The 22735-nt window shown below is 34.4% G+C and overlaps 1 pseudogene; it reads right to left on the bottom strand.

Moving 5' to 3' along the window:
- Nucleotides 1-6040: 6040 nt before the first annotated feature.
- On the bottom strand, nucleotides 6041-22446 carry LOC100788532 (nucleolar protein 58-like; annotated as a pseudogene).
- Nucleotides 22447-22735: the final 289 nt, after the last annotated feature.

Genomic DNA, 22735 nt, shown 5'->3' with positions numbered 1-22735 from the left:
ATTATTTGTCTGAAATAATTGTATCCTCTTATTTGAAAATGCAACAGAGAATGATTTTGTAATTGTGAAACCCTAGGCCAGCTACTCAATTCTATGCAACTAGAGTCAAATTTAGTGCGCAAAATTAAATATAGTTGCTTCATTATCTACTACGTCTAAAGACAATAACACTTTGAATATCCTAGTTTTTGCTTTGGTGAAATCTGTGGCAGATGTTGAAGCCAAATTTGCATGTTTGTCTTCACAATTTGTTGCTGAGCAAAACTGCTGATGAAGAAAAGAAAATAGCTAAACACAAATTGACATCTGCCAATGAAGACGTTGTCAACTTAAAGAAGATTATTGCAAGATTGGAAGGTGAATTACATGTCAAAGATAAAGTTCAATCTGATTTGGTTTCTAAGTTGGAGGAAGTAAAAAATTGATTGTTACAAACCATTGTGAAGGCTTAAAAAAGGCTCAACGTCAAGTGGTCGTGTTGCTTCTAGATTTTGATTGCAAAATACTGGATGTTAATTGTGATGTGGTTGATGGTGAGATTGTTAGAGATTCTCAACTCTGTTATGATGAGGAGGAGGAAGAACAAAAGAATGAAGTAGAATCAAATGCAGCTATTTAGTTTGTTGTTCATGTTTTCTATTATGTTTTATGTTTTGTATTTTGTTAAGTATGGAATGGGTTTGGAATCTAAGTGTAGGTTAGATTTAACGTTCATGTAACCAACACTACTATTTTGTTAAGTATGGAATGGGTTTGGAATCTAAGTGTAGGGTGGATTTAATGTTGATGTAACCAACACTACTAATTAGAGTTGATGTATAAGTTTATCTATGAATTAAATTATGAGTTATTGTATACTATCTCTTAATTTTATTGAGTTATTATATGGCAACAATAGATTGTGGAAAAATGAAATATAAATCTAAATATATTGGAAACAAATCAATGGAAAGGAACAAGTCTAAATTAACAAGTTTTGAAAAAGCTTAAGGTTCGGATATGACCTTTGGAGAGTTGCTTGAAAAGGCTTAAGTAAGGTTTGATTACAACCTTTGGAGAGGTGCACACAAAAGCTTAAGTGAGGTTCGGATATGACCTTTGGAGACTTGCTTGAAAAAGCTTAAGTGGTAGAAATAGACAAATGTTACTACAAATCAACAGGAAAATTGGAAGTGATGTTTTTATTGCTGCAAACACAGGAAAAGCGCACAACGACTTTGTTACTAACCCCCACACAATTTGGTACTCCACACTACTAAATAACTTTCATGTCATTTAACAAGTCTCTTATATAGCCAAGGTTTTAGATTGTGGTGGCAGTTGTGTTACAACCATTGCCATTTGACATGGGTTAATTGTGGTTGATACAATTGGCAATCACAACCTCATTTCAATGCAACCAAAATTTGCACAGATAACTGCATATTGATACAAATGTAAAATAAATCTTACATTTCTATATGGTTTCCTTCTGAATCTCATGATTGGCCTCGACTCTTTGCACGATAAAATCGATAGCCAACACAATGATGCAAAGCTAACAATTCTAGAATGTAGGAAACAGAGTGTGGGGCACACATAGTCCTCACTCATAACTATATGCAATTTCAAAATACAAAGTAAAACAATTCTTAGTGTAAGTAGAAACAAGATGCATCAGGTATTAACAGAAAAATAAAATGCAGTAAGTAGAGCTGACATCAAAGCTTGACAGAAGTCACATAATGTTAGAAACAATGAGCATCTCATTTCATAATCAATGAACCCTCTGCATAATTATTTAAATATATCAAACAAGAAAGACATCTTTCTTATTTTACTCGGAACACTCCATCTTCTCTATGATCTATTAAAATTGTGAAGTTCTCCATAATTATCAAGTAAAGGTTCAGCTCATCTGATCATATTTGTTTAGAACATAAAAAGTATGAGTCAAAGGAATGCAAAAGCCACACCAAAATATTTTCATAACCAACAAAAATGCAACGTTGAACAAGACTGAAGAATTTATTATATATCTAATAATTCTGGTGTATCTTCATAGTGCATATTTCTCATCAATATTTTGTATTCAAGTAATATTTTCATGTTCTACTATTGAAAATAAAGACACATAAAACAAGATATTTGGTGGTTCCATACGACAAGGAGGTCAAACAAATATAGATTTTACAAACTCTAACACAAATGTAGGTTGCATCCTGACCATGCACTAGACTATTGGCAAGAATTCTATTTGCCTCTAGAACTCTTTTTATTGAAATGTACCCTTGTGCTTCTATAAATAATATACAAATACCTAACTTTTCACAGACAACATGTCATCTGTAACTGCAACATCAAAGCATTGATATTTTAGAGGTCCTGAGAACCTAGGCACTTACTTTAATATGAAAAGTTCAATATTCAGTTTCCAGTTCAATAATACCCTGAAAATATATGAATTAGAATGATTATTGATAAATAAGATAGCCCTTCACAAGTTGATATAACTATCAATGGCAAGGAAAGACATAATTTTACAGCATTGGTAATTGGCCAAAGATTTAATTAATCACAAGAGCCAATCACATGACAGATGTAAAAGTTGGTGCTCTACTTATATACTCCCTCTGTCAAACTTAAATTTTGTTATATATCTCATGGTTCATCTCTCAAGGGATTGTGCAAAATAACTGGCTTTTTAGTTATAAAATTTAAGATTTAGAAGCATATTAAATGTTTATTGGGTGCTTTCATGAATACATTATATAATTCAACCTCAGATCCCCCTAACCTCCAAGGCTTAATACATATATACACAAAATTAGTATGTTCCATGTGAAAGTCAAAGAATAGTAACATAGATAACAATAGCTTTTGTGAACCACATGATAGGTTGTTGCAAGGGTTTCTCCCCCACTTAATCAAACACACATCCCCATTCCTAGAGTCCGACGTATTACAACTATCTATGGCCATCTACTGAATCTGTTTGTCTGAGTCAACCTACCCTCACTATTTCAATTAGATCCATATTGTGCATATCACAATGCATAATCAACTAAATTGTTGAAGTGTAAAAGAAACAAAACATTCTACAGTTTAACAAAAATGCATGTATTTTGGAGATAACTAGCATCAGAACCCATTTAAGACAACATTTGACAACTTTTCTTAAGGTTCAAGATGCATTTCTAAGCCATCCGAGCAAGAACATTAAATGATGCCACTAATTCCATGTAAACACTTATCCAACACAATGTCCCTCAAATCGAATTTGCAGCGTAATTGACAAGCAACATTTTAATAAATAAATAAAAATAATCAGAAAAACCAAACTTTTCTCTTACCTCTCCTTTCCCAAAGATAAGACCAGAAGTCGAACCAATCACTTCCCCCAGAGGGGTTCCTTCTTGCCGTTCAGGTGCTAAGTTGTCCTTCTATTACTTCAACCAACATTGAACCAACGAAATCAAATGCTATTATGCTATGACTTCCAAGTTCCATGTCAAAATTTTGATAATATATATATATATATATATATATATATATATATATATCTGTGTGTGTGTGTGTGTGTGTGTGTGTGTGTGTGTGTCTTATAGAAGTTTTCTCATTTAACTTTTCCATGTGATAAGTTGATTTAACTTGGGGCACTGGTTAAGAATCAAAAATGGAAATCCATTGGAAAATGTAATAGTGTATTTCTCTAGGATTTCCAATACAACTCCAATTATAAAAACTATTTGTATTCATGTGCACTACTTAGCAGCACCCTTTAACTTATAGAGAAGCTCGATTCATTTTACTTTTTTTATATTTTTCTCTTGCTTATGCAAAAGTTAGTCCAAGAGAGCCTAAAGTTTGAGGTCAACTCTAAATAGCAAGAACGAATCCATAAAAACCAACCCAAATGAGAGATCTTCAAACATAAGCAACTGCTAAATCAGCAAAACTGAGAAGTAATTAACAAACTTTACTTACCTCACCAAACTTGGATCCATAGCATAGGATGGAGAAGTTACCGGATGAAGGCATGGCGGAGGAAACGAGGGAGGGCACGGCAGCGGAGGTAACAAAAATAAGCAAAAATGTTAATGGCGGGCACAAGGGATGGCACGAGAGAGAGGGCACATGGAAAGGTAATGGTGGGCACGAGCTGAGATGAAAGGTACTTTAATTTGTAAAATTGCAACGACGACGGTTTTCTCTTAAAACACGTCGTTGTCTTTGTTGCTTGTAATTACGATACTGTCATGCGTCAAATACGACGATGTTTCTTAGTGAAATGTCGTTGTTTTTAGGAGGGATTATTTATAATCCTGCCACCACGTCAAATACGACAACAGTTTTGGCAAAAAAACATCGTGGTTTTTAAATCGTTTATTTACAATACTACCACCGCATTGTATTTGACGGCAGTCCCCCAACAACTGTCGTCGTACTGGTGTCGTCGAATATTTTTGATAGATTACTATCAATAGGAAATCAACTGATTATTTATTTAATCTCAACTATTTAACAATTTTAATTTCCTAATTCACTTTTTCAAACATTAAAAAATAATAAAATTTAGAATTAAAAAATCAAATGAAATCTTTTTTACTAATGTTATTATTTTCCAAATATATATATATATATATATATATATATATATATATATATATATATATATATATATTCTAAATTCATATTCTTTATTATATTTTAAATATGAAAAACTGAGATGTAACAAAAAAAAATGAAAAAAAGCCAAGAGATATATGACAATTTGCATATCTCTGAAATCAAACATAACATAGAGTAGCACAATATAAAATAGACATTTAGCTATAAACGATCCAAATAGAAGTTTCCGTAGCATATCCTTGCATACTTTATAAACAAAAAATTAGACTGCTTTTAAGATGTATACACAAAAAACTCTGCATCAGAATGAATAGAAAGTAATTTGAAACCTTACAACTTCCTTGCATACAGTCCTTATTCTGAGTAAAAAAAAAATTCTAGTTATCTTCCATTCCAACTTGAATCCATAATATGGTCAATTCACACAATCTACCATAGAAGATTCTATGAGACAAATTGCTCTTGAGATGTAGCAAGGTCAAAAAGAAAGACACGTTGAAGCAAAAAGATGCATAAGAAAGTCAACTACATGACACTGAAATATATATATATATATATATATATATATATATATATATATATATTTAATAAAAGAGTAGTCCAATGAAAAGCCTATTATACCCATACCTGAAATGTTGACACATGGCACTTTTCTCAATTTTTTGATCTTATTGTCCCTCCAATTTTTTACTTTGTTTCCTTCTGTGGGCAAGGTCAGGTGTCTCACTCTCCAGCCGTCTCCGGTCATGTTGGTGTGGACGTAATGGTGGTTGCACTCTACAGCACGCTTGCTTCCTCTGGTCTCCATCCAAATGTCCCGTCGAGAAAATCCGTTTCTTCATTTTTATCATCGTTTAGCTCTTCCTTCTTCAGTTCTTCTTTAGCTTGGTGGTTGTGCAATGTCACCGCGAAGAAGCATCCAACATGCAAGTTTTTTTTCCCTTTGTTGTTATGCATGTTTGTTTCGTTACTATTTGTCTCTATTTTGTAAGATTTTAATTTTTTTTATTGTTATGCATGTTTTCTTCCTGACTAATATAGAGATTGAGATGGTTGAGATCATAAATTGGAATATAGTGAATCAGAGAGAAATGAATAGGTGCATCTTTTAAACCCTTGAATTGTCATTCTCTAGCGTACTAACTCTTCAAAAGCAACATAATAACCACCATCATTCATAAAACCTTCTTTGCGACCTTCAAGGCATAAGTTTTTGTTAGAATTGACACTTTTCTTGTTATTTTGATATTAAAATATGTTGTTGTTATGTTTCTAATATAAGTTAGCATTGGTCAATTTGTAATAGGTGAAATTGAATGAAAGACCTTGTTTTATGGAAGTGGGTAAGCTAAGTCGGGGGTGTTGTGTTGCTTGTAACTTTGTATTTTCACCAACTACAAGTTACTTATGTATGTTGGAAAAACCAGAACGAAAATACAATTCTATCTTCCACCATTTTTTTTGCTGGTTGTGATCTTTCTTTTATGTTTTCTTCTCCCACTTATGTTTAGTTTTTAGTTTCTTACTTTAACAACTTTTTTTCTCCCTTTTGCCAATTTTCCGCATTTTCTTCTCATGATTCCTCGCATCTATATTCGTTGACCTTTTTCTACTGCTTCTCTACCTTCAGCTGGTTCCTCGTTTGAATTCTATCCTTTCATTTCTTCGCGTTCTTCTGTTGTTTCTTCTCTTTATGAATGCTTTTATGCAACAATTTGGGGTCATCATGGACCTTCTTAGGATCTTTCTTCTTCACTTGGTCCAATTTCTTAGCCATTTCTATAGATATATAGAGAACAACAATTCAAACTTATTCATGCAATGCTTGTGATACACTTATTATATAGAGTGAAGGTACATAACAACCATCACCAACAGTAGCATGAAAATAGGATCTAGAAATTTGAATTTAAATACTATCACAATATAAGATAAAGTGAATCTTAATTGATAATGCCAACACTTTCAAGTTCCTTATGCTTCGAAACCTTCCTCTTCTTTTTAGCTTGCATTTTCTGTTTTGGAAAAATATTTTTTTATAATTTAAAATTTAAATATGAAATATCTTTTTCAGATTTAGTTTTTCATAAGAAAATAAAACTACCCGTTTTTTATCTCCTCAACTCTTATCTTTTAGGAAATTTTAGTTTTACTTCAATGTTTTTTTTTTCTATCCGTTGAAAGTTGTCTTGCAACTTAGAAGTTTGTTATTCAGTTTTTATTTTCTTAAAGTTCATGTTTTAACATTGTTGTTGTGGGTTTGTGGTTGCATGTTGTGGTTGGGTTTCCTATATATATATTTAGCTTCCTGTTCAGAAAAGATAAGAGACAATATACTAGAAATACATACACCGATAAAGTTATCTTTCTTTATACAAATTCTATTACTATTTAAAATAAGTTTTGGAGCATTGGAATTCTTTGGTTTGGAGATCCTTCAAAGTGCATTCTAATTTTTACCAATGCAGTACGATGTTTTTTCTTTCATCACAGAGTATAGTGCACTTCAACCTAGACTTTTCTAAACTCTCCTCTATTATATTTTTCTCTTTATATTAATTATTATTATAAACAATTTATGTGTTACAATTCTGTGGAAATAATATCGTTGTTATGTTTGTTGTTTGTGGCTTCCTAATATTTTATCTAACATTTCCTCATTTTGAAGTTTAACATGTTCAAACACAAGATCCTTGAAGGCCTCTGCAACATCCTTCTTCACTTTCTCTACCATGAACAGGGCTACCTTCCTCGGTTTCATCATATGCTATGAATAATATACACTATTATGTGGTCCAATAGATTATTAATAGTACTATGTATTTTTGGGTCCATTGTTAGTATTAATATCCTTTATTTGTCTTTTAATAATGATAGATTAATATAGATACACTACTACAAAAAAGGTTTTCCACATCGGTTATTCGAGTCATTCTACATCGGTTTTCAACCGTCGTCGTAGTGGACGATGTAAAAGGGAAAAACCTTTTCTACGACGGTTGTGAACGACCGTCTTAGAATGTTGAACATTCAACATCAATCGTTTGAGAACTGATATAGAATGTCCAACATTCTAAGACGGTCTTTGGCACATGACCGTCTTAGAATTGTTATCATTCTACATTGGTCTTCTCATAACCGATATATAATGCATTTTTTTTTATTTTTTTAGTTAAAGATACTTTTATTATTCAATTATTAAAGAATATTTTCATAAATATAAGAAACCCATATATACCACTATCAATGCCCATCCCTCATGAACCACTAACAGTGAATATAGCAGTAAGAAACTTTAAAAATTTGCTTCATGGAAATGTAATTATTTATAGTTAAAAGTTACCATACAACAAAGCAAACATGAGAGCAGAAGACAAGACAATGGCACATCAACTATGTCAAATAAAAGGAAACCTAATGTAGCATGACCATGACTTTCATCAACTATGTCAAAAAGAAAAGGCTCAAGTGGCCTCATTTACAAAACTACAATGTATGCATGACCACAACTTTCTTTGTTTATAATATTAATGTGCTAAAATATTGAAAATAAAAATTTAGGCAACCTATATCAATACGAGCCTGCTTGTTCCCATTCTTGTCATGATCAAGTCCATTGGGTAATCCCTGTACATTTTAGGATGATGTTTCAAAGTTAAAAAAAAAGCAAAATAAAAGTTGTAGATGCTGATAGGGGAGAAAAAGTGAATGCATAGCCTTACCTTGCCCTCTTTCCATTTTATGGGGGTAGCAGTTATCTTTGTTGTTCCTTCTTCAAGAAAGGTAAAAGTCTTTGTAAGCTTTGTATTCTGAAAATAGGGATTGGGATTGAAATTCTGAACAAGAAATAATTAAAAAACTGGTCATTTGTCAGTAGAAAATTAACATCTGGTTATTCTTCAATGAATAAAACAAGCATTGACTTCACACAAACCATAAACTTTTAGGATGATCTAAAAGTGATTTCTAAATCACTTCTACAAAGAAAAGCACCACTTAAGTAAAGACAAGGAAATTTTTATTTTCGGGGAGGGTGAGAAAGAGAGCAAGGAAAACTTACAAAGGTGATTGAGTAGCCTGATTTGACATCTTTATTATCTTCAACATCAAGAGAACCCAAATACTTAAACTTAAATATCTACTAAACAGTGGATGCCGACAATGAATTAAACTTCATCAATAGGTATTATCAGTAATCAAAGGAATAAAAACATTGAATGAATGCACTCTCTCATGTAAACCTCACAAAACACCATAAGTAAATAAATAAATTGAATATAACTAAACTTAACATAATTGCAAAACTTCAACAAGCATGAGGAAAGAAGCCAAACCTTTTGATCCTCTACGTTCAGAAGTTCACAAAGGGCAGGATGACTCATAATTAAACTACACAAGCAAAAAAAATATAAATAATTTTTCAACCTTGTTGGTGTGAGTTGTGTATATGACCGAGTACTAGGAATTGGACTTAAAAACTGAAACTCCTTTTAATATATTTTTTTTTCACACATATGAACTTAAAGACTTAAACTCCTAAAAAATAAAATTAATTCAGTTATGACATATATAACATAATATGATATAATAATTGTGTCCTATCTTATAATAATAATATCAAAATGCCCACCGCTTTAAAACAATAAAAACCAGAATCCCAAACCTTCACACCCCCAACAGATTCTACCAAATAATAACCCCTCCATTTCACTACTCAAGTTGACCGCAAACCACAGGCCAATCTCACAACCTATTATATATTAAATGGGTAACGATACTCATACACGAAACGTATACAACAAATTTTATAAATCAAGAGAGATGAGAAGATATATACACCTTTAAAAAGGTTGATAGATTTATACAAATTAAAATATTTAAAAACAGAATTAATTGATAGATTTATACAAATTAAAATATTTAAAACAAAGAATTAATTGATAGATTTATACAAATTAAAATATTTAAAAAGGTTGTGGCAGGGAATTGAGGTAGTATACTATTACAACAAATAAGTAGTCACGTACAGTTTATGATGCATAGTGAAGTTTAAAAGTCACAGGCATCTTAGTCTTAACTTAAGTTTAAAAGTGACAGCCATCTTAGTTCTAACTTAGTTTAAAATGTCTCTTCACTAAATTAGGCAATAACAAGGTTGTAAAACTTCAAGTATAGTAACATATATATGTAAGTTTAGTAACATATAAATCATATTATACATATAATGTATAAAATCAAACTCTCGGAAAAATATTTTTTATTAAATTAATAATGACAATTTACACTTCACTCATAGAAATGAACAACTTACCTAAAACTATAATAACAATTAAATTATTATAGTTAAATTAGTTTTTTAATATATTATTATTATAGGTTAATATAAATAGAAATTTTCTTACTGTATGCTTATGAAATTGGTAAATGCACAATTTCTCAAGTCGAGCTCTAGACTATTTTCATTGGCTTTAAGGGATTTCATAAGCTGCAACAAGTTAAATGCTCTTGACAGTTGCAACAAGTTATTTCATCAAGTATTTAAATTTTGGTATTGAAAAAACATTATTATTGTGATTACAATTAATAAAAGTAGAGGATTGATGCATAGTTTATTACGCTTTTAACATAAAATAATCACTACAATAAATATTATTTAAGTAGTTATTGTTAATTTTTATTAAGTAGCTAGTATTTTCTCAATCCTCTAATGCAGAGACGTTAAGCCTTAAATTATATAATATTGTTATGTCACAGAAAAAAGAAACTGTGTACAAAATGGAACTTCTTACTCGGGGCTGTTGGTTTGAGTGTTTCTAAGAAAATGTCTTTTTAATTAAAAAAAATATAATAAGAACTATGTATTTAAACCATTAAACCATAAATGTATGTAGCTTTTTAAGTGATTACGTGATGACTAGCTAACTTGTAAATTGATCATTTATGTATGATTGTATGGCCTATATATACGCATAGGGGGCAAATTAAGTGAAAATTATAAACAAGCAGGCCCTCAAATCACATACCATAACCTATGGCATTGCAAGGAAGTTCACAAAGAAATATTAACTTTTAAGGCTTAATGTCTTTGCAATAGAACTATGGAGTAGCCAGTCAGCCACTACTATACCACAGATTGACTGTTGGAGAAAGAAAATATAGCAGGAGGAATATAGAGCAAATAGGGAGAAGGTAAATTTTTAGAAGAATGATGAAGATTAAAAGAATTAAGTCATGTAAATTTTTAGAAAAATCACATAATATTTTAAGTGGCCAGTAACATTAAATCTTAACCATCTATATATAATTTAAGATCCTTATTTATTTCTTTCACTCTTATATAAATAAAAGTTATGAATATGTTACCCATGAATATGGCTTAACTCCAATGCTGATGGCCTTATCTTTCTCTTCCTCTGTTAATGAAGTGAAGGACACCATTGCTGTATCAAAACCAAACTCAGTTAAAAACTCCTTCTGTTGTAGGCTGCAGTACAGAAACATTAAAGTAGCCAAATTTACCTTTGATTCATTGAGCAGATTTACAATCAGGATTCAAAAGCTGAAAATAGTACATGTACCTTATAAGTACCTCTATTTTCCTCTCAAGTGTTTGATATATAAATATAAATTCACCCAGAACTAAAAATGCTTTATCTCAAGAAAATGACCCTTACATGGATAACCTTCCTATCTTTGACAAACACAAAATCCAGCTCTCCATGATCTATGATAAAGTTTACAGCACCTGGCCCTATGTTTGGTATTTTTATTCGGAACAATGAGTGTTGTGTTAGAGGTAAAAATGAAGAAAAAAAAAGACTGTGACTTGATCATTTGTAGTCATAGCTCCTAATTGCTAAAAAAACAGAGGAAATAAAGAAAAAGGGGGTTTCTCCACGGATCAAAAGCGTGAGAAAGAAACAGGTACCTTCCATGGGTTGTGTTTATTCTCAGCCAAATCCATGTGTGGGACAAGCATCTCCTCGTCCTCCTGCTGCTACTGCAAAAACCAAAACACACAAACCAAAAAGAAATCATCACTATCACCCTACTTCGGATCCATCGAAGAACCAACCCCAACCAAATCCCCAAATTCTGAGCATGGAATGCATCGTAATTGAAGCAAATTCCACTCGTGCAGATCAAAACCAGAACCCCTAACATGAAACCCCCATCCACTCGGCGGCAACCCAACCCTCCCCACCAAAACGACAATCAAAATTGACACCATTCTCCAAAATAGAAAAAAGGAACAAAAATCAAGCAAGCAAATAAGAGAAAGCAAAAAATTACTCGCGAAATCGAAAACGCGTGAGTCATTAATGGCAGCATGGGGGGAGTTGTAGAATGAGAGGTAAGGGAACGTTACGTCAATGGGAGCAGGAGTCATCACAGTCATGGTGATTGCGCAATTGACCTCTATGGCACTGCTTATGGAGAAGCAATGGAAGAGAGAGAAAGCAGAATGAGGAAGGAGATGAGGGGACACGAGATGACGGCACCGCGCTAGAGGTTTAAATTAAACCTAATAAGGAGGGACGCGAAAGAGGGGCGCGAGTGAGAGAAACCCAGTGTAACATTCTGGAAATTTCTACCCGGAATTTTTGAAAATGATGTATTTTGAATGATTATATATATATAAGTATTATTCAGTGTATATGCATATATGTTCTTGGTAGAAATAGGAGTAGTGGGGGCAAGATACGCGGGTTAGGCTAATTAAGGAAGAGAAATCCATAACTGGGAGGTTATGGGTTAATTCTTAATTAATTAGTTTAAAAATCATCGTTTTGCGTGCGACTTAGAATTTAACGAAACCAACCTCTGAACCACGCTCGGGGTTTTATTCTGAGCGTTTTGATATATATATTGCGTACTTTCGAAAACTGGCCCCGACGGACGCAGAGAAACGCGAGAAACTGGAACCAGAGAAACGGCACGCAAACCGAGGCAGGATTTTAGCGTTTCAAAGGTCAGATTTTTCTCCCTTTTTGTGGCTGAGTATGGGTCACAATCAAAAAGGGAAAGTGGGCCCTTTTTGCTCCACTCAAATGGGGACATGTGGCATAGCTTAAATAAAATAATAGAAAAAGAGAAAACCCTTTTATTTAAAACCAAAAAGCTGTTCTCTCTCCTCACTCAGCCAAAAGAAAGAAATTCAGAAGCCTTTTCTCTCCCTCTCTCACGTAGCTTTCTCTCTTCTTCCTCCACCATTGAAGCTCCACACAAAGCTTCAACCTTTGGTGCCCATTTCCGCTCCAAATCGCAAAAGGAGGGCATTTCCGGAGTCGTGAAGTGCGTGTCTACGAGTGGGACTTCGAAACTTCAGGTTTGGGTGGACTTCTTTCTCCTTTGATTTTCGTGGGTATGGGGTTTTGGGAGATATGATGGGTAGTCTTGCTAGTTTTCTGCTTCATGATAGTTATTTGTGAATAAACTTGTTGAAAGCATGTTGAAATTGCCATGTTTGGATGAGTTAAACATACCCATTCTGTTTTAGGGTTTTTATGATGATGCTTGTGATGTTCATGTGCTGAAATTGCTTATGGAAAACTGTTAGAGCTTAAGGGTAGAATTAACCTAGGGTTAAAAAGTGAGAATGTGGTGTTGTGAGTGGAAAAAGAGTGAATTTTTGAGGGCTGGAAGGCCAAATCTGGAATTGGTAGTAATTAGAGGTTAGAGTGAGTTAATCTTAGCTTGAAATGCCATTTAGGACTTATGAGAAAGGTTAGGCTGTGCTAGAGAGAAAAACAAATGACCAAAGTGAACAAAGAGCCATTTCTAGGGCAAATTTGGGTGTTGAAGAGTCAAATTTTGATTCGGTGAGATTCTAAGCGTAAATCCAGTTTAAACAAGTTTAAATTGATGTTATAGACTTGTGTGAGGTGAGAGTTTGCCTCAAATTTGTCCCATTCTCAATTTCACTTCTAAAGCCTAGAAAATCCATTAAATTGAGGGGTTTTGGACACCTAGATTCTGTGTTGCTGTGCTTTAAAGCTTGACTTTGGTTTAGACATGATTGATACATGATTTGGGACTTGTAGGATTTGATTTGGGCAAGATTGGATGAGAGGAAGTGTGATTTTCGAAATCTGCACTTATGTAGAATTTTGCTGTCAAAATAGGTGCAGCAGGATTTTGGCTTTGTGCAGAAAAATGCTTGTGTGTGATTGGCTGTGGAAGGAGTAGTGCAGAATGAGTTCTGGATGTTTGCTAGTGGATCCCAACGGTCAAAATGTAGGCTTATGTACTAGAGACTTCCGTAAAATTTTCGAGTCGATCCAACGGTTAATGAACCGGAATGAAGGAATTGTTACTGGGGTCTTTAAGTGAGAAAAGCTGTGATTTGGTTGGTGTTTTGGGCAGAGTTTTCTGCCTTTGCCCTGTTTTGCTTGGCTGTGATAGCTTGTGATGTTTGAATGTTGTTTTACTTGGATGTTGTGGAAGCTTGGGAGGATTGATGGGGACCCGGTGTTGAGAGAAATGAGGATATGGGCTACGTGGGAGTACGTGAGCTCAGTTGGAGGTGGGCAACAGGGGATGGTGGGTTTATGCGCGCATTGTGGATGTGGAAAACTTGTTGTGCACCATCGCCCGACCGCCACCTAGTACCACATGTGATGGGTACCCCATAATCCTACAAGCTTGAGATGAGGAAGTGTAGAAGGGTGAAACTTCCTGCTTTTATTCGTTGACCACAGAGTGGTACCTGGAGATATGTCACAGGGGTCAGGAGACCTTGGGGACGTCAGGTGGGGTGCTATTGCCCAAAACCAAGCTTGACCAATCCCGACCCAACCCGGGCATAGTCGGTCAGTGAGAACCTGTGATGTACCTAAACAGGCGAGCTCCTGGCAGTCAACAGATAAAAGGAACAAAGACCACAAAGCAAGGAGGCTTGTGGTGGCTGGCCAGCTGTGAATTTTGTGTGATATATGGTTTGTGGTCTCTGGTAATCGATTACCAAGGGTGGGTAATCGATTACAAGACTTAAAAATGAAGACAGGAGGCTAAGATGATCTCTGGTAATCGATTACCACGGGGTGTAATCGATTACCAGGCTTGAAAACGAGGTCAGGAAGCTAGGGAAGCATCTGGTAATCGATTACCAAGGGGTGTAATCGATTACCAGGCTTAAAAAGGGAACTGGGAGATGATGGAGGCCTCTGGTAATCGATTACCAGCCTGTGTAATCAATTACACAGAGGACTGGGTCACTGGTAATCGATTACCAGGTATGTGTAATCGATTACACAGTGCATTTTTGCATATTTCATGTCCTAAGGCTGTGTAATTCGAGTTTAGCCTCTGGTAATCGATTACCAAGGCTGTGTAATCGATTACCAGAGATGAAAAGCCTTAAGATACCCCTTTTAATTGCATGTAGTGGTTATGAGACGCATTATGTTGCGGCATAGTTAGATTCTTGTGAAAGAGTCTACCCCTTTCTTTTCCTTCTTGTAGATCGTGATGGCGGCACAGCAAATCCATGATCGAGTAGAGATGGAGTGCCTAGAGGGAGCTTGGGAGACCCTCGAAGGCAACACGAGGTACCGATTTTGGGGCACTATTCGGTTCACGGCTACTTCTTTGGTGCATCCAGATGAACCTGCACGGACGCTTCAGCGCACGGTGGAGTGGATACTACCCACGCCTACACCATATCGTCTAGTGGAGCCCGTCCAAGTGATCGAGGTAACGTCATCCGAGGAAGACCCTGAGGAGGATCTGGAGGAGCTACCTCCTGAGCCTGCTGTGGATGCCCTTGATTTTCTAGAGGGTGATGAGGATCCACTTCTTGAGGTGGATTCTCCCGAGGAAGTCATGTCGGCATCTGAGGCAGACTCTACGGAGGATAGTGGCCCGGGGGAGATGGCGATCAGCGGAGGCTCTTCATCCTAGTGGACAGCTCTTTGGATTCGTTTTGTATACTTTTGAGGGTGGGTGTATCTAGGACTGACTGTTAGGTTTACTCTTTTGTTTTTGTATGGGTAGACCTGATGTATAGGAATTTGATGATTGTATACATGTGGCTGAAGCCACCACTGTGGACACCTTTGCTCTGGATGACACTATGTATTTTGTAAAACTCCCATATTTTGGACAGCTTTAAATGATGAATGCATTTATGATCAATCTTGTTATTTGAAAAGAAAGCATTAGCAAAATTATTTGTAAAAGAGTTTATCGATCGTATTTTATTCTTTTATTTTCACGTGACGACCTAAAGTAATGGCTGGTACATTCTTCCTTTTGAAACAGCAAAATAGTTTAGAGATGATGAGCGGTAAGAAAGAAATGACTCCGAATAGAGTTGTGAACTGGCCATTCAGGACTCTGTAGTGAGGATTTTCCTTCTAAACCTTGTTATGGTGAAAAGAGAAAGAAATGAAAAAGAAAAAGAAGAAAAAAAAATTTACCATGGTTTTTGTTAATTAAATCATTACTATTAAACCAGTCATTATTTTGGGGGTGCCATACCCAGCACCAACAATATAAAGACGGTCATCAGGGCAAGACCGTCTTTGTATCAAAATAAAAAATGTCATCAATGGGTTTGCAGAGACGTCTTTGTTGCATTCGAGTTAATTACAAAAATGCTATTGTTGCGCTTTCTAAGACGGTCCTTTATAACCACCTTAGAATCAGTGACGTAAAAGGCTCAATTTTTAGTAGTGGTAGGTTCTAGATTAGAATTTGTTAAGAATCTTTTTGAGTGAGTTTGTTATAAAGGCATTGTATCTTTCTATCAATAGTATCAATGAATAATTTAGTTTATGTTTATCTCTTTTAGATGTAGAATTAGGATTAGAAGTAGAATAGTTTTTCCTTCACCAATCAATTGTACTTTATCATCCTATTCTCCTCTCGCACACACTTCACCACCTCCCATGGTGCTTTATCATCTTATTATCCTCTCACACACACTTCACCACCTCCCATGGATGTTACAGTGTCTAACAATTGGTTCAAATAATACGATAGTTTGAACTCGACAAGTTGGACCAATTGTTAGACACCGACATCCATAGGAGGCGGTGGAGTATGTGTGAGGAGATAGTAGAATGATGAGCACCATTGATAGGTGAAGGAAAAACTATTCTACTTGAATTCCTAATCCTACATCTAAAAGAGATACATATAAAATTCTGAATTCTTCATTGATACCATTAATAGAAGGATGCAATGTATTTATAACAAGCACACCAAATAGATTCCAAACAAACAAACTCTATTCTAGAACCTGCATACATGTATCTACTATTATTAGAAGACAAATAAAGGATATTAATACTAACAATGGACCTAAAAACATACAGGACTATTATACTCTATTGGGCCATAGATTAGTGTATTATTTGTAAAATCATCATCCCTCTTGTGTTTCTTGTCCTTAAATCCTCTTGATAGAGCATTTTTAGTTTATTATTTTTCTATTCTTCTTAACTTATTTGACCTTTATTTGACTCTTATTTTCTCACCTTAATTCAGTTTTAGTCTTAGGCAAATAATTGGGCTTAATTGATAATTGCTGCTTATTTTTTGGAATTTGTGATTACTTGACATATCTATCTTGTGCAAGACCTACAAGATGCTACAAAACTCCAAATGGGGCATGACTAGTCCTTGGGAAGCTAAGGAAAATAACTACATTTTGGTCAAAGATGAGTTTGGGCCAATCTTCCATTTTGAGGTTCATTTTGGGTTTGGAAGTCACTCTCTGCACTTAGATTTTGGGCTACGAATTTTGAGCCTTTATATTTTGTAATTAGCTTAATTAGATAGATTAGGTGGGCCTAACCAAGGCATGTCCATTACTTCTGATTAGTTAGATTATATATTAGTTTACTTAGTGTATTTTTTAGTAGTTAGTTAAAAAAACTTCTATTACAAGTTTTAGATCAAACTCTTCTCTCTTTTTTATGTCTCACTTGTTCCTCATATTTCTTCATCTCTTCAACTTTGTTCTTCTCTTGTCTTTTTCAATTCTCATTGTTCTTCCATTGGTGATGGCTATGGAAGGCTAAACAACTAATCAATCCAAGGATCCAGTATGACAAATTTGAGTTTTGGTTAACAATTTTGAATTTTGTTGTGAATGTTCATCCTCTTCTCCAATTCTATTTTCTTATTCACGGTTATGAATGTATTTAGGATTAGAAATGAATTAGGTAATTGATTAATTTCCTAATTCGAATCCTAATTATAGATTAATTGGATGGTACTTCAATTTGATTTGTGATTTCAATTTAATTAGGGATTAGTTTGATTGAATTACCTTTAATTAGATTAACTGAACCTTCATAATAGGATCATCATCTTTAGAAAATTGTGATAATTCGAATTGCTTGGATTTGGTGAATTGGATTGGTGCTCCTTAAATATGTTTCATAATCCTGTTAATCTTGTGATTCTGTTTCTAAATTTTAATTGTTTGCAAATTGTTCAATGAGATCCCTTGCTCTGATGTATAAATGGATTGAAGTTGGAACCTAATTGGATTGTGTCTCTAAGTCGAAATAGGTTATTCCTATATTGCAGATTTGTTGGAATCCTAGTTTGTTTTTAGATGATTCGACATCGTCATCACCTCTCTTAGCATTTCTTTCATCCCTCCTCTTGCTATCTGAATTCCCACCATTACAGCATGTGCGAAACTCTTCAAGTCTACAATAAAGCCTTTGTTGTAGCTCTACATAAGTCATAGACCTAGAAACAGGAAGAGGCTTAACCGCGACGACACCCTACTCTTCATCACTATCATCCACCTTCTGTTTTTCGAAGCTTTCCTTGAGAGGGTTTGTCAGGTTCAAAATGGTACCTTTGAGACTTGTGATATTCTCCTTGGTATCTTTCTTTGCCTTGGTTTTTGCAACCTTGTTGAGACCTTGAAACCATGGCTTCTCCTTGTCATCAATTGGCAGATAGAACTTGGCAAGAATCAACTTGTCTTAAAAAAGGGTGTGCTTGTGTATGACAGACTCTACAACAATCTAATTCTACTTCATCTTCATCTTTCGTCATTATGTAACCCAAAAATTTGAATGTAAAGGTCAAGAGATTAAAAGAAAACTCCTTTCATTCTATTGAAGCCATATTGCCACCATGATCTGTTGCATGGTCGACAAGGATCTCTCCATAACGATGTGATTTTGATATGACTTGCAAGGTTACGTCCAACATTTGCTCTTCAAGTTTGCAAAATAAATTATTTCATAATCCTCCTTGTAACGACCCGCCTCGTCGCTACGATATCAATACTCTAATATGCGATAATTTCAATTTTTATAAAAAAGAACTCCCTTAATTTACTTATGAAAATAGAAGTAATTTTGTCCCAACATACATTCGCTAAAACATACACATTTACTTAGGTGAATATACATAATTATATAGGAACAGTAACTCGGTACACGTCATACACATAACGAAAATTAAAATCTGTTCATGCATATAAGTAAAATCCAAGTTTTACATCTTTAACTCAACAAAATAAAACATAAAACCAACTACGGAGGAGTTGATTACAAAATGCAACTTTCTCCCAAAATAATGCCAACGTCATCACGTCGGCTCGGCGGCTCTTCACCAGAATCTTACTCCCTGCACCCTGCTGCTGTCATTCTGCTCCCACGAACAATGTTCGTGATCATCACTGGTATCAACCACACGATACAAAATTGCAAAGGTGAGTTCATTATAAAAAGAACCAATACCAATTCCAAATAACCACAATTAGCAAGAAACATAAACAAACATGATGAGCGTACACAACATTCATTATTCAACACTCACATCCAACAATTATTCATCACCCACATTCAACAATTACTCATCATCCATCCGTGGATTCAATCAAGACTGCACAGAATGATGCATGCACCTGACTCACACTCAGATGCAATGTGGTATGTACCAACAACTGTTGGATCGAGTGGCCTCAGAATAATTAAGAAGGGGGGGGTTGAATTAATTATTCCCAAAACTTTACCAATTAAAAATTACTCTTTTAAGGCTTTTACTTTTGTTGTTAAGAGAATATGGAGTAGAAGAGAAACTTAACAGAAAGTAAAAGCGAAAATAAAATGCACAACGAAAAGTAAAAGAGTAGGGAAGAAGGAAACAAACACACAAGAATTTTTATACTGGTTCGGCAACAACCCATGCCTACCTCCAGTCCCCAAGCGACCTGCGATCCTTGAGATTTCTTTCAACCTTGTAAAAAACCATTTACAAGCATAGATCCACAAGGGATGTACCCTCCCTTGTTCTCTTTGAACCTAGTGGATGTACCCTCCACTAGAACTGATCCACAAGAGATGTACCCTCTCTTGTTCTCAGTCAAACCCAAGTAGATGTACCCTCTACTTGTGCCACAAAGGATGTACCCTCCAATGTGTTAAGACAAAGATCTCAGGCTGTTACACCTTTGATACTTTGTGAATGGGGATACAAAAGAATTCTCAAGCAGTTAAACCTTTGAACGCTTTTGTATTAGGGAATGGGAAGAATCAAAAGAATTCTCAGACTGTGTCGTTTTGAATTCTTTGACAAGGGAGAAGGGAGACACAAAAGAATTCAGGCGGTTAGTCCTTTGTTCTTTAGGAAAAGGGAGAAGAGAGACACAAAAAGAATTCAGGCGGTTAGTCCTTGGCGAATTCTTTTTTGCAAAGGGAGAAGAGAATGAAAAGAATGAATAGCACAAGTTTTCAAGGTTTAGAAAACCAGAAAACTTCAGAAAGCTTTTGGTACAAAGAAGAAGAAGAAGTTCAAAGAGATTAAAGGCTTGTAAAGATTGTAAAAGATTGTTAGAAAGACTTTTTTTTTAAAAAAAATGCAAAACAAAGCCTTGCTTTTATAGACTCTTCATGTCTGGTCAAGAAGGTCATTCAGAAGAGTTATAACTTTTAGAAAAACTTAAAACCCATTTGAAAAAGTCAAAACCTTTTTGAAGAGTTACATCTTTAGATTTTTTCAGAAACAGTCACTGGTAATCGATTACCAAATAAGTGTAATCGATTACACAAAGCTTTTGAGTGAAACAATGTGACTCTTCACATTTGAATTTGAATTTCAACGTTCAAGGACACTGGTAATCGATTACCAAAACATTGTAATCGATTACTACCTTTTGAAAATATTTGGAATGTTGTAAATTCAGTTTGAAAACTTTTTCAAACTCATTTTGCTACTGGTAATCGATTACAACAATATGGTAATCGATTACCAGAGAGTAAAAACTCTTTGGTAAAGGTTTTGTCAAAAACTCATGTGCTATTCAAAGTTTTGAAAAAACTTTTTAATACTTATCTTGATTGAGTCTTTTCTTCATTCTTGAATCTTGAGTCTTGAATCTTGATCTTGATTCTTGAGGTCTTGAGTCTTGATTCTTGATTCTAGGCTTTCTTCTTGAGTCTTGAATTCTCCTTGATTCTTGAACTCTTGACTTGTTCTTGATTTACTTGAGATGTTCTTTGATTCACTTGAGTTGTTCTTTGATCTTTTGAGCTTTTTGTTCATCACCTTTGTCATCATCTTTTGTTGTCATCATTGTTATCATCAAAACACCTTTGAATCATTGTTGATTCATCATGAAGCTTTGCTTCCACAATCTCCCTCTTTTTGATGATGACAACTTCTGAAATCAAGAAACACACACACATTTTTTCCTAGTCGATCACTCTTATAAATGCTCCCCCTTTGTTTTTGAATTTATGCTTATCTTAAAATTAAATTATTTGCTCATGTGAGTTCTTGATTTATCCCTATTTCTCTCCCCCTTTGGCATCAACAAAAAGCCAAAATGCGTATCAAACTTAAAGTATGCAAATATATCTTAAACATTCATACAGCATTCATAAAAAATATTAACCACAACATGAAGTAAAAACCATGAAGTAACAATCATAAATAGATTAACTTATAAAATCCACATAATCAAATAACATACTTGTTCAACCAAACCATGCAAATAAGGAAATAATAAATTGTTCAAATACCATAGTAATATAGAGATTTATTTTGATAAGTCACTAACATCTATTAGTCCTAATTCTCTTCTTATGTTATAGAAGGTATCTTTACTTAGTGGTTTTGTAAAGATGTCTGCAAGTTGATTTTTAGTATCTACAAGTTCTAAAACAACATCACCTTTTAAAACATGATCTCTAATAAAATGATGCCTAATTTCTATATGCTTGGTTCTGGAATGAAGAACTGGATTCTTAGATATGTTTATGGCACTTGTTTTGTCACATTTTATGGGAATGTGATCTAATACTATTCCATAGTCAGATAGTTGTTGTTTCATCCACAAAATTTGTGCACAACAACTACCAGCAGAAATATATTATGCTTCTGCTGTGGATAAAGCTACACTATTTTGTTTCTAGCTATTCCAAGAAACAAGTGCAGACCCTATGAATTGACATGTACCACTAGTACTCTTCCTATCTGTTTTTGATCCAGCAAAGCATGAATCTGAGTATCCTACTAGGTTACATAAAGAATTCTTAGGATACCATAATCCTAAACTAATTGTTCCTAATAGATATCTTATGATTCTTTTTACTGCCAATAAATGTGAAAACTTTGGATTTGATTGAAATCTGGCACACATGCATACACTAAACATAATATCTGGCCTACTTGCAGATAAGTAAAGTAGAGATCCAATCATACCTTTGTATTTCTTCGGATCAACAGGTTGTCCAGATTCATCTTTATCAAGATAACAACTTGTATTCATAGGAGTAGCCAAGTGTTTTGAGTTTTCCATTCCAAATCTCTTAATGAGTTCTTTGCAATACTTTGCTTGACTGACGAAGATCCCATCATTTGTTTGTTTGATTTGTAATCCAAGAAAGTAATTTAACTCACCCATCATGGACATCTCAAACTCACTTTGCATATCAATAGAAAACTCCTTGCACAAAGATTCATTAGTAGATCCAAAAATTATATCATCAACATAAATTCGTACTAACAAGATATCATTATCCTTCTTTTTTATGAATAAGGTAGTATCTACTTTTCCTCTAGTAAAATTCTTTTCTAATAGGAATTTACTTAATCTTTCATACCAAGCCCTAGGTGCTTGTTTTAGGCCATAAAGTGCCTTCTT

This window comes from Glycine max, chromosome 7 (assembly GCF_000004515.6).
Source record: "Glycine max cultivar Williams 82 chromosome 7, Glycine_max_v4.0, whole genome shotgun sequence".
Taxonomy (NCBI): domain Eukaryota; kingdom Viridiplantae; phylum Streptophyta; class Magnoliopsida; order Fabales; family Fabaceae; genus Glycine; species Glycine max.
This window is presented reverse-complemented; position numbering and strand designations above follow the sequence as displayed.